Raw genomic sequence first — 13867 nt, forward strand, 5'->3', positions numbered from 1 at the left:
TATCTATCTATCTATCTATCTATCTATCTATCTATCTATCTATCATATAGTGCAGGAATCTCAAACTCTGGTCCTGAAGGACCACCGTGGCTGCAGGTTTTCATTCTTTTCTTAATTAGCGATCTGTTTTTGCTTCTAATTAAATTCTTGTGAATTAATTTTAATTGATTTGTTTTTTAAGATTTGTTCCTTGGAATTTCTTCATCGTTCCTCTGCATTGCCTCTGCAGAAATGAAACGTCAAGTGAGCGAGCCAACAGAACACTAACTAGGGCCTCAAACGCAACCAATTTCACTCCAACCAGTTGCTTAATTAGGCGCTGAGTCTCATTGTTAATTAAACCCGCTCTTTAATTGCATGGCTTGTTGCTGCTCTCATTGTTCAATAGCAGACATTTTCAAAATTGATTTTTTTTCTTTACTTTTCTGAGATCCCTGTTAAAATGTTTCGGGGACCTGAACAGATCCACATTCCTGAGACCTCCACCTTTTGTATTGTCAGATTTTGTGTGATGGTCACAGTTTTCTGGTCGTGTTTTGGCTCATTTTGTATCTCATTATTGTTTGCCTTCTAAATAAGGAAAAAGAAACAATTGAGGGGTCTGAGTCTTCAAGAGCAAGTCAATGAAAATGAATTCAAAGGAAGTTGATTAGCAGCAAAAACAGGTCACTCATTAAGAAAAGGGTTAGAAGGAAAACCTGAAGCCGCTGCGGCCCCCCCCAGAGCTGGAGTTTGAGATCCCTGATATAGTGTCTTACCCCACAAAGCTTCTGGGAGAAGGTCCTTTCGACAGAAGAGACCAAAGTGGAGCTTTACGGCGAGTCACATCAGTTTTTTGCCCACAGATGAAAAAAAGAAAAGACCACCATATGTACTGTGAAAAATGGAGGTGCCTCAGTTATGTTTTGGGGCTGCTTTGCTGTGTCTGTCATGGGTATCTTGAGTCTGTGCAGGGAACAATGAAACCTCAAGACCATCTGGACATTCTGGAGTGAAACATCCTGCGCAGTGTTAGGGGGCTCTGACTCAGTGGATAAGCAGGATAACGAGCCAAGACATACAACTAAAAGCCGCGGTTCCCACACTGTGGTGGTACGCGGAGCCTTTTCAGGTGGTACACATCGCGGTCCCTGAAATTTAATTTATCTGTGCAAAACCCTTTATGGCAAGAAACCAATGAAACTGTTTAAATACAATAATACGTGGATTCCCAAATTTAATGTGGTGTGAAATTTCGTCATCTGAATTAATAAAACCTATTATTCGATTCAGTATTGAGTTCATTTAACGCTACCATAATTCCGTTTTGCGGAAGTCAACTTCTACTTCTTCACTGTTTGAGCTTTTGGTCACTAGATGAAAGCACAACGGCGACACTATTTAGTCTTCGGTAAGTCTGCCTCACAGAAACCGCTTGCGTTTGTTGTTACACGTGCACTGCCGCTGTATCGCATCGTAGTCACTAGATCTAAGCACAAAGCCGATCCCATTTCGTCTTCGGTAACTGCGTCACATACAGGCAGGATTTAGTTTCGGGGCGGAATTTATCAATTTATGTACATGCACACATTTTTTTCATTCATTTTATGCATAATTTCTTCCAATTCTTTACCTTTTACTCAGATTTCGGGGCGGTTTAGACCCAAACTCCCCCCCCTTTACAGCTCTCCTTCCCTTTCAACAAAGTGCGGGTGGTACGCAACGCAACTCACTTAACCTCAGGTGGTACTTGACGTCCAAAAGTTTGGGAGCCCCTGACTAAAAGCACCCAAGAATGGCTGAGAACATCACATGGGACTGTTCTGAAGTGGTCATCTCTGGCAAGCCGGCTGTGAGGAGTTAGTAAGTGGGCGTGTCTGAGGGGGTCACGTGACTAGTTCTGTCTGACAAGCCAGCTGTGAGGAGTAAGTAAGTGGGCGTGTCTGAGAGGGTCACATGACTAGTTCTGTCTGACAAGCCAGCTGTGAGGAGTTAATAATTGGGCGTGTCTGAGGGGGTCACGTGACTAGTTCTGTCTGGCAAGCCAGCTGTGAGGAGTTAGTAAGTGGGCGTGTCTGAGGGGGTCACGTGACTAGTTCTGTCTGGCAAACCGGCTGCGAGGAGTTAGTAATGGGGCGTGTCTGATAGGGTCACATGACTAGTTCTGTCTGGCAAGTCGGCTGCTCTTGCAGTTCAGTATAACAGTTGTTTTGTTTTTGAAATTCTTGATAAATAGAGTTGAAAAAGCTTTTTGAACGCCCCTCGTATATTGAGGACTTTGAATTTGGTGTACTTAGTAAAATTGTTCTGAAGTGGTCATCTCTGAGCTCTGATTTGAACTTTTGTAGAAAGAAGCAGAACATAGAGACTGGAGAAGACCCCCTTCAAACCTGACATGGCTAGGGCAGTTGGATCAGGACGAGTGGGCCAAGCGACCCGTGGACGGGTGGAGACGTCTCATGGAGAGCGTGAGGAATCGCTTGTTTGCAGCGACCGCAAACTTTAAAGGTTGCACAGCCCAATATTAGGTGAAGGGTCCCATCATTTTTTCAGAGTGTCATTTCCATTGGTGTTACAATTTGAGAAATTCTCTTGAATCAAAACTCTGATTTTTGTTAAATATGGAATAAACAATGATGGCTGCCATCAGTTTCAAGTTATTTCAGAGGCAATTGTGGCGGGGTACCAAACATATTTGTCCATGCCTGTATGTAGTCTGGTCCATTTCTCATACCTTTCTGATCTATCTTTCATTTTTCACGAGGTTTGTGTTTTTATGTCACGTGCTAACATTTGAGTAAATATTCCCAGATTTGTTTTATTCAGTACTTTGGTTTGCATTTAAAATTGCGTGCAGTGCAGTTGTTGGGCTCAGTCATTAATCGATCTGCTCAAAGCGTCGCTAAAAACAAAAAATGACAGTATTGTTGCGAAAGATTAATGAAGACCATTTACACTTCCCCACTTACGCTGCTTATCTGTGGAATTCTACTTCAGACATCATGGCCTTTAGCGGAATGCGGCATTGGACCGTGAAGCAGAAAACTGGCCAACGCAGCACATCTCGGGCAGGTCGTTTGGAATGTCTGATTCAACTGGGAATAAGACCTTCTGGATGGCGCGTCAACACCTTTCTTTACTTTAATTAAGAATATTTATTGTGTGTGATGTAGCATTTTAAGAGAATTCTCGTAAGAATAATCCCTTTCAAGGTCTGTGAAGGAGAAATGTCATAGTTTCAGTGTTCACATACTGGGCGGCATGGTGGCGCAGTGGTAGCGCTTCTTCTTCGCATTAAGGAGACCGGGGATTGTATTCTGGGTCCTCCCTGTGTGGGGTTTGCATGTTTTCCCCATGTCTGTGTGGGGTTTCCTTTGGATGCTCCGGTTTTTCTCCCATAGTCCAAAGACGTGCAGGTTAGGTGAACTGGTGACAGTAAATTGGCCCTTTTGGTTGTGTAGCCGAGCCTTTTTTGTTTAATTTGTAAACCTGAGGGGCAAATCACCTGACAGCTTTTTCTTTTGTTGAAATAAAATGGAATGATCCGGCTGGTGCCCCAGATTACACGTTCTCCCCGTATCTCTGTGGGTTTCCTCTCACTATCCAAAGACATGCAGGTTAATGCCCGGGTGTGTGTTTGGTCGTCCTGTGATGGACTGGCACCACGTCCAGGGTTTGTTCCTGTCTTGCTCCAGGTGCTAGCTGGGATGGGCTTCAGCACCTCTTGGCGCCCCGGTCTGGCTTGAATCGGGATATGAATTGATCTTATACGCACAATTATTACAGGGATCAAGGATGCAGCCAGTGTTTCCTCTCTGAACAAAAATGAATTTCTGTACCTGACAGACCGTTTTAAAAGAGAAACTACCAAAGTATGCTGTGTGCGCTTAATGTACGGTGAAAATCAGCTGGTATCAACTAAATACAATCGATTTCTTGAACTATGGCACACCCCTTGATTGTTTCTAGTTTACATAAAGTGCATTTTTTACTTCAAATGAGACCTTTTCTCACTGAGGGCGCTGATTAGACTGGAGTGTGGTCATCACTGGAGCCCCCCCAGGGTCTTTTTAAGGTCAGTTACTTATTTGGATTTACTAGGGACATTCAAAGTTTCTGCAATTTTATATTTTCATTGGAAGGGAGGAGGAGTTAGTAATGGGGCGTGTCTGAGAGGGTCACGTGACTAGTTCTGTCAGGCAAGCCGGCTGTGAGGAGTTAGTAAGTGGGCGTGTCTGAGAGGGTCACGTGACTAGTTCTGTCTGATTAACCGGCTGCGAGGAGTTAATAATTGGGCGTGTCTGAAAGGGTCACGTGACTAGTTCTGTCTGGCAAGCCGGCTGCGAGGAGTTAATAATGGGGCGTGTCTGAGAGGGTCACGTGACTAGTTCTGTCTGGCAAACCGGCTGCGAGGAGTTAGTAATGGGGCGTGTCTGAGAGGGTCATGTGACTAGTTCTGTCTGGCAAGTCGGCTGCTCTTGCAGTTCAGTATAACAGTTGTTTTGTTTTTGAAATTCTTGATAAATAGAGTTAAAAAAGCTTTTTGAACGTCCCTCGTATATTGAGGACTTTGAATTTGGTGTACTTAGTAAAATTGTGATATTTGCGGATGAACCTAAAATTGGTGGAATGGCAGACAGTAAGGAAATCCAAAAAAACCTGGACAAGTGGACGAGCACTTGGAAAATACAGTTTATTGGTAAAAAGTGCAAAGTGCTACATGTGGGCACAAGTAACACGAATTATAAATACAAGATGGTAGACACTGAGCTACAGGAAGGAACATCGGGAAAGTATTTGGGGGTCATGTTGACGCAATCTTTTTATCGACAAAGCAATATGCAGTTGTGATTGAAAGGGCAAAAATCGGGAGTGGTCTTCCCTTGACTTTCTTGTATACTCAGATATGGGGATGGATATTTGAGGAGTAAATCACAAGATTTTTATATTATGTACATTAAAGAACCATCAACAACCAATCAAATCAAATTAATAATATATTAAACAATTATTATAAAAGTAAAGTTGAATAAATCGGACTCTGCAGCTGAATGAATAAAATTAAAGTACCACTTCCAGTTAACGGAAATACCTCAAACGTTGATAGAAATCTATGTTTTGTACCTTGTATGCAAAATTTGGTTTACCGAAGTGAAAGCGTACTCAAGTTTTCGTGTTTACATGTGCGCACACGCACAGACAGACAAACAGACATACTTCCAAAAGTGGCATTTTCAGACTCGGGGAGGTCTAAAACGATGAGATTCATCAAAATGTTGAAATCAAATTTCTGGACGATTCCAAAACTTTGTATGCGAGAAAGTAAAAATGAAATGTTCGGTCGAGTCATAAAAACTGTTGAATGTAAGTCAAGAGACGTTATGCTCAAGTAAGCACGGCCACATCTGGAGAATTGTGGGCATTTTTGGTCACGACGCTACACGAATGACATAGCAGAACTTGAAGCTGTGCAGAGGAGAACAACCAAATGCATCTCAGCCCTTGAGGACATGTCCCACTGTGACAGACTCAATTATAGCAGCACTATTTAAATGGACTACAAATCCCAGCAGCCGCAGTGGTACTACACCATTGAGCAACTTCAGAGTGGCGTGGGGGTTGCTGGGAAGACAGATAATTAAGAGCTCTCTTTAAAAACGAGGCAGAAGATGCTGAAAGGATCCCCTGTGTCTATTTGTATGTACGCTTCACGCTCTATTGGATTACAACTACAACCACTGTAAATTGCTGTTTCTATCTGGATGTAAGTGCTTGTCCTGTGCCTGCTTGTCCATGTGATTTTGTCTTGGTTGGACACGTCTACAATTAAACCTGTTTAGTCTTGAGCAGAGGTGACAGAGAGGGGACCTCATCCAGGTATTTAAAGTCCTGAAAGGCAGCGATAAAAGAAGATCCTGCAGAGTTCTTCTAATAGTACTGGTGAATCACGCACTCGAGGACACCTAGTGGAAATTAGGGGGAAGTGCATTTATGACTGAAGCAGGGAAGCTCTTTTTTTATGCAAGGGATTGTGGGAAACTGGAACAAACTACTAAGGCATGCAGATGAAGCAGAAAGCTTGACAACCTTTAAGAAGAATCTGGAGGAGTTATGGGAACAGCTTAGCTATTAGCTAAACAGACGAGTGACAAATGAACTTAATGGCCTCCTCTCGTTTGTCAAATTTCTTACATTTTTATGTTCATTTACTTCTATAACAGGGGTCCCCAACTCCAGTCCTGGAGGGCCGCAGTGGCTGCATGTTTTCATTCTAACCCTTTTATTAATTAGTGACCTGCTTCTTTTGAATTCATTTTCATTGACTTGCTCTTGAAGACTCAGACCCCTTAATTGTTTCATTTTCCTTAATTAGTAGCCAAACAATAACGAGATACAAAATGAGACACAACAACTGGTGTCCGTCATACAATATCTGAAAATAAAGAAAGGTGAAGGTCTCAGGAATGCTGATCTGCTCAGGTCCCCAGTGCTCTTAGAAAAGAGAAAATCCACAATTTCGGAAATGTCTGCCATTGCACAATGAGAGCAGCAACAAGCCATGGAATTAAAGAGCGGGTTTAATTAACGACGAGACTCCGCGCCTGATTAAGCAACTGGTTGGAGTGAAATTGGTTGGAGTTTGAGGCCCTGACTGAGTTTGTCTTCTGTCGGCTCACTCACTTCACATTTCATTTCTTTTTGGTTGTAATTTAAGGAAAGAAATGCAGCAATTCAGGGGAACAAATCTTAAAAAACAATTCAATTAAAATGAATTCAAAACAAGTTAATTAGCAGCAAAAACAAGTCGCTAATTAAGAAAAAGGTGAGAAAGAAAACCTGCAGCCACTGGGGCCCTCCAGGACTGGAGTTGAGGACCCCTGTTCTACAAGATGGACCAAGAAGACTCTGGATGAGCTATCAGGACAGCTTAGCTATTAGCTAAACGTACGAGTGACAAATGAACTTAATGGTCTCCTCTCGTTTGTCAAATTTCTTGTATTCTTATGTTCATTGACTTCTACAAGATGGACCATGAAGACCCTGGATGAGCTATCAGGACGGCTTAGCTATTAGCTAAACGTACGTGTGACAAATGAACTTAATGGTCTCCTCTTGTTTGCCAGATTTCTTGTATTCTTATGTTCATTGACTTCTACAAGATGGACCAAGAAGACTCTGGATGAGCTATCAGGACAGTTTAGCTATAGCGTGATGGACTGAAGGGTCTCCACTCACCTGTCAAATTTTTTCTGTTTCTTGTGCCATTGTTTTCTGCTTCTTTCCTCTTTTCCTTTGCATATTCTTCTAGTTTGCCCCTCTGCAGCCTTTAATTATTTACCACACTCTTTGTTCAGCTTTGCATCAAATGGCAATGCGCAAATCCGAGATCGTTTTTTATACAGGAAACAGCATACAGTTTTGTCACCAATACATTAAAAAAAAAAATCTCATTACATCAAGGTGCAAAAAGGCTGTTATTAAGATAATTACAGACTGCTTTTGTAATGAGCATACATGACTCGCCATTCCAAAATTCTGTGTACCTGTGTGATGTTCAGATGAACAGGTTCTGCGAGTTTGAGTCTTAAAAAAAAGTGTCCTGCCGAGCAGGCTGCGTTCCCCACTGTTTGGTTTCTTTAGTGCGTTTCTTTAAAGCGGGTTGGATCGTTTGGCTCCTTCAGTCCCATTTTTTTCCAAATTTGGATTTATCATTGCCATAGCTGTTTTAGCGTGGACGTCTATAACCAGATCGCTTCTTTGGAAGACGTTCCAGGGTGATGCAGCTCGTTAACTGTAAGTGATTCTTGTTTTCTTAACTTTGACGCTGACGGCAAGTCTGATCCATGGGCTGTCAGTATGCTGAGTGCTTACATTTTATGTGGGGTACATTGCAGAGGCAGCAAGAAGAAAGAGCAAGATAAGCCTGTCCTCATTATGCATTTTGATTGAAAAGCATGAGATGATACGTTAACTTTTATTTATTTATTTATTTGTACTGAGGAAATATGAATTACATGTTCTTGCCGGTTTAGCTTCCTAGTTTGTATAAATGGTTTTGAATCTGAAGAGATAAATGCCGGTGTATTATTAGCAACATGAGGGGTGTGGGCCGGGACACCTCTAGGATGAAAAGACCGGAAGAGAGGACGCCTGGACGATTCTGGAGCCATGGACTGCAGCACTTCCACCACACTAGGAAGTTCTGCCAGAAGAGAGTCCGGGCACACCTGGAGTGCTATGGGATGCCCATGCAACACTTCCACCACACCAGGAAGTGCTGCCGGAAGAGAGTCCGGGCACACCTGGAGTGCTATGGGGTGCCCACGCAACACTTCCACCACACCAGGAAGTGCTGCCGGAAGAGAATCCGGGCACACCTGGAGTGCTTTGGGGTGCCCATGCAGCACTTCCACCACACTAGGAAGTGCTGCTGGAAGAGAGTCCGGGCACACCTGGAGTGCTATGGGATGCCCATGCAGCACTTCCACCACACCAGGAAGTGCCGCAGGAAGATCATCAAGGAGTACCTGGAGCACATAAGGGAACAATTATAAAAGGGGGCTGCATCACTCCATTCTGGGAGCCAGAATTGGGAGGTGGAGGAGTTAGAGGTGGCAGAAGAAAGAAAGAAAGAAAGAAAGAACTGAGTTATTGTTGGTGATTTATGTGCTGTGCTGAGAAAGAGAACAAGGAATAAAAAGCACAAGTTTTTCAAGTGTGCCTCTTGTGTTTGTCTGTGTCGGCTTGGATGGCTGTCACGCCCCCTACAGGTGTGTCACACGGGGCTGATTCTGCTTTGTAGTGACGTCAGTAACCTCTTGGGCAAGAGTGCATCTGATTTAAATTAACAGCATTTAAGTCAAACGCTAATTTGGGGAGGAGCCTTTGTAATATATGGCCTGGGTTGGCTGTCATCCTGGCCTAGATGGACCGTCCATTACTTGGCTGGGAGGCCCCTTTTAAATGGGGCCGTGATAATTAGTGGTACCTTTCCAATATAAAGGTTCCCAGGTTCATGTGCTCCTCCAGTACACTGGGTGGCGATATTCCCCTGCCGAGTTTCCCATTCGCTTACCCGTAGGGCTGCATGGGAGCTTGGTGGGTACCGCCAAGTGTGAGGAAGCTCTCTTGTTACGTGTGGGGGTTTTGTCTGACCCAAAAGCTCTCCCTGGATGCAATGTGATTGGACCGGAAATAATCCTGGGTCCATTGTAAAGGCGAGTTGGAGTCGGGAGGAAGATAATAACTAATATGAATAATAATTCTTTACATTTACACTATAGAGCTCTTTTCTCACACGTTATCGTACAGTGCACCATTACTGGTATTAAATATTATATTGTATTGTATCCTATCTTCATATATAATACACTACCGTGGTTGTTTGTTTGTCTGTCCAGGATTTTAAATCACCTGTCGCTCGCAAACCGTTTGACCTTTCGACCTGAAGTTTGGTACACATATACTACGTGACGTCTACTGCCTGCTTTCGGGGTGATGATTGACCTCCAAGGTTTTTCTCTTTTTATTTTTATTTTATTTTATTGTAGAATCAACCAGCAGGCCGGCAGTGTGGCACATGTGTACGGGCGCCGTTCTCATCCCTACCACCTTTGCTGTCACTTCCCCTACCTCTTCATATCTTAAATGATTCTTGAGGCAGATTGAAGACTTGAGTGCCAGCTTAAGTGAAAAATATTAAAGAAAACGTACTCAGTAATTGCAACACAAACACTGACGTTTGGTTTCTGAGCACCATCGCTTTGCCAAGTTTTTGGTCCCGTTAAATTGTAAGGATCTGAACGCTGGTCTATCCGACCCCCTACCGCTTATTTTCCAGTCTGATTTCTGCCAGAGCAGATTGTGATAACATTTCTAAAGGCGTATTATTCTGCGTTTGCTTCTCGTCTTTAGCCATGGCCCAGTCAGCTGTAACTCTCCGCACACTTGTCTGTCGTCTCCAACAACTGCTTGAGGTGGGATGAGATGTTCAGCTATGTACAAGAAAGCTTTTGATTATTTCTTTTTTTTTTTAAAATCCGTGCTTTACAATTTTTAACCCCCCAAGGCATTTATATTGAAAGGAAAAAGAGAAAGTGCAGTCTGGTCGCATTTCCTTGGCTATTATCTCAAATCCTCTTTAAATATACTGTTTCATTGTTTGACTGCTTACGAGTCACGGTATAGTTTCCTAGTTCAATGACATGTTTAGTGTTAGACATTCAGCTCTGCTGCGTCTGCCATTTGCATGACTTTGACTATTCATTAGCGGGATTGCTTTTAAGCGAAACACAATTTGGAACAAATGAATGCGCAGTTGATTGAGGGGTAGGAAAAGGATTTACTTACAGACGCTAAAGCCTCTTGCCGGACATCTGTCAAAAGCCCACGAGTTGAAGTAGCAGGGTGAATAGGAAGGAGAGTTGGGTTTCTTTTCTCTTTTGCGATAAAATCTGATGATGATTTAGGTTTGAATCAAAAGTATTTTGTTTTTAAACGCCAGGCAGGCGAAGAACTGTTAGAAGCTACAGTGTGAGATGTCTATAAGGGAACCTGGCAGATCCTCTGATTACGCGGCTTTTATTCTTAAAGTGATCATAATTATGTTTCTGGACTTCTCTAGCGTCTTCAACACCATCCAACCTCTGCTGCTTAGGGACAAGTAGACTCACACCTGGTGGCATGGATCATGGACTGTCTTACAGAAAGACCTCCATATGTGCGTCTCGGAAACTGAAGGTCTAACTGCAACGGGGTGGGGGCGGAGAAACGTTAACATTATACATTCTATCTATCTATCTATCTATGTATTTATCTATCTATCTATCTATCTATCTATTATATAGTGCCTTATCTATCTATCTATCTATCTATCTATCTATTTATCTATCTATCTATCTATTATATAGTGCCTTATCTATCTATCTATCTATCTATCTATCTATCTATTTATCTATCTATCTATCTATTATATAGTGCCTTATCTATCTATCTATCTATCTATCTATCTATCTATCTATCTATCTATTATATAGTGCCTTATCTATCTATCTATCTATCTATCTATCTATCTATCTATCTATCTATCTATCTATCTATCTATCTATCTATCTATCTATCTGTCTATCTAACTATCTTAGCTAAATGGCTACTTTATTATTCCATTTTCTCTGTCATTTTCCACCCAGGGCCGTCTTAACGGCATTATAGGCCCCTCGGGGCAAAGCAGTGCACTGGGACCCCTACCTACACAGGAATACAAATTTAAATGGTCAATAAAATTAAACGTATATTTATTGTATTGGTACTGTTTAAACATTAAAAAAACATGCCATACAGTAAGGATTAATCAACACAAACGTTTGAACAATATAACAGGAACCCTGAAAAACACCACAATTTCAACATACGTATAAATCAGAATCAGAATCTCTTTATTGTCATTGTGACAAATACAATGAAATTAGGTGCAGTCCCTGCCGTGTCAAAATATAAATAAATATAATTACAAAAGGATAAGAATGGAGGGCGGCACAGTGACACAGTGGGTAGCACTGCTGCCCCGCAGTTAGGAGGGTTCGCTTCCCAGGTCCCCCCTGCATGGAGTTTGCATGTTCTCCCCGTGTCTGCGTGGGTTTCCTCCCACAGTTCAAAGACATGCAGGTTAGGTGGACTGGCGATCCTAAATTGTCCCTAGTGTGTGCTGTGTGTGTGTGTGTGCCCTGCGGTCGGCTGGCACCAGGGTTTGTTCCTGCCTTGTGCCCTGTGTTGGCTGGGATTGGCTCCAGCAGACCCGTGTGACCCTGTAAGATATAGTGGGTTGGATGATGGATGGATGGATGGATGGATAAGAAAGGATAAGAAGAAATAAGGTAGAATGAAATGAATAAATAAATGACACTCAATTGGTAAACCGTACAGACGGAGATGACACAGTATAAAATTACTATAAATTATTTATTATTAGTCAAATATTTGTGAAATTTCTTTGCAGAGAATTGAGTTGAAGCGACATTAACAGATATGCTTTTACATTCTGTAGTGCAGGGGTCCCCAGCTCCAGTCCTGGAGGACCACCGTGGTTTTCATTCTCTCCCTTTTTTTAATGAGTGCCCTGTTTGTGCTGCTAATTAACTTTTTGTGAATTCATTTTAATTGACTTGTTTTTTAAGATTTGTTCCCCTGAATTTCTTTATCATTCCTCTGAATTGCTTCATTTCTTTCCTTAAATGGCACCCAAACAGAAATGAAACATGAAGTGAGGGAGCCAACAGAAGACCAACTAAGTCAGGGCCTGAAACTCCAACCAATTTCACCCCAACCAGTTACTTAATTAGGCGCAGAGTCTTGTCGTTAATTAAACCCGCTCTTCAATTCCGTGGCTTGTTGCTGCTCTCATTGTGCAATGGCAGACATTTCCAAAATTGTGGATTTTCTCTTTTCTAAGAGCACTGGGGACCTGAGCAGATCAACATTCCTGAGACCTTCACCTTTCTTTATTTTCAGATTTTGTATGATTAACGCCAGTTGTTTTGGTTCATTTTGTATCTAATTATTGTTTGGCTGCTAATTAAAGAAAAAGAAACAATTAAGGGGTCTGAGTCTTCAAGAGACAAATCAATTCAAATGAATTCAAAAGAAGTTAATTACTGTAGCAGCAAAAATAGGACACTCATTAAGAAAAGGGTTAGAATGAAAACCTGCAGCCATGGTGGTCCTCCAGGACTGGAGTTGGTGACCCCTGCCACTTACACATACCTGCACATGAGGTGGCAGAGGTGACTGTGATATTAAATCAGAGGTGCCAATGCCACTTGTAACACAATGACAAATATTTATAGTTTATTAGAGTATAATATTGATTTATTGACAGCAAGTCGCAACATACATAGATTAGCATGGGGCCCCCTGGCAACTGCCTGTCATGCCCAAGCGTTAAGACTGCCCTGTTTCCACCCCATTTTTGTCCTGAGCACGGTCCATCGGGGATACTGGACCCTGTCCTAACTAGTATAATCATTTACTGCTCTGTTCTTGTAATATTTCTATTGCACTATTATATTGTATTGAGGATCAATTGTGTTCTCTTCTGTCTATTGTGTTGTATTCTGTGTATTGTTTGTGTTGTGTGGGTCTCTCTTTGAACTGCCTTTCCTCAGGTTTCTTCCATTTTTTTTCCCCTACAACGGTTTTTTTGGAAGTTTTTCCTTGTCTTCTTAGAGAGTCAAGAATGGCGGGCTGTCAAATGTTAAAGGCCATTGCGGCACTTCTTGTGTAATATTGGGCTATACAAAAATAAATTGTATTGTATTGTATTGTAGTATAAGGTGCAAGGCAAGAGGAAACCCAAGAAATGGTGGCAGTCCATCATAGGGCAAAGACACTTACAACACCAAACACACACCAGGGCCGATATAATAGCACCAATCCACCTAACCTGCACGAGAGCTGGAGAGGAAGGAAACCTATGGAGATACGGTGAGACCATGCAATTTGAGACACTAACCAAGTCATCCCATTTAATTCAACAAGATAGTCCAACAAAAAGGCACATGGCGTCTGGCCTCTGTACGATCAGGGTGTGTTTGCTCGGGAGATCCATCCGGTGGGTCACTCTTGCCAAAAGGACGCCTTCTTTCTTGTTTTTAGGGGGGTTTGTCCACCTCAGTTTTCTCTTCTGCATATGAAGGTAATTTTATTATTTAACATCTTAATTCATGTGCCATTGTACTGTTTCCATACACAAAACACGATAACACATTTAAGATGCATAATTAACATAAGACATTACATTTGTCAATTACAAGTGAATGATAAATTGTGCAACTCGTAATGATTGTTCGCAAATTAAATGAGCGGGAATCTTGCGACCCGTTCGTGAATCAAA

General features: G+C 42.1%; 1 protein-coding gene across 6 annotated transcripts in view; it reads left to right on the top strand.

The window, feature by feature from the left end:
• LOC120530784 (nck-associated protein 5-like) overlaps window positions 1-13867 on the top strand; it is a 746735-nt gene that overhangs the window by 105591 nt on the left and 627277 nt on the right. The window contains exon 1 of one of the 6 annotated variants that reach the window (XM_039755385.1): window positions 7582-7773. The exons of the other annotated variants lie outside the window; for them this stretch is intronic. The gene's annotated coding sequence lies outside the window, so the exon portion shown is untranslated. Of the gene's footprint in view, window positions 1-7581; window positions 7774-13867 lie in introns of those variants that run through there. 6 annotated transcript variants of the gene reach the window in all.

Source organism: Polypterus senegalus, chromosome 6, assembly GCF_016835505.1.
Source record: "Polypterus senegalus isolate Bchr_013 chromosome 6, ASM1683550v1, whole genome shotgun sequence".
NCBI lineage: Eukaryota > Metazoa > Chordata > Cladistia > Polypteriformes > Polypteridae > Polypterus > Polypterus senegalus.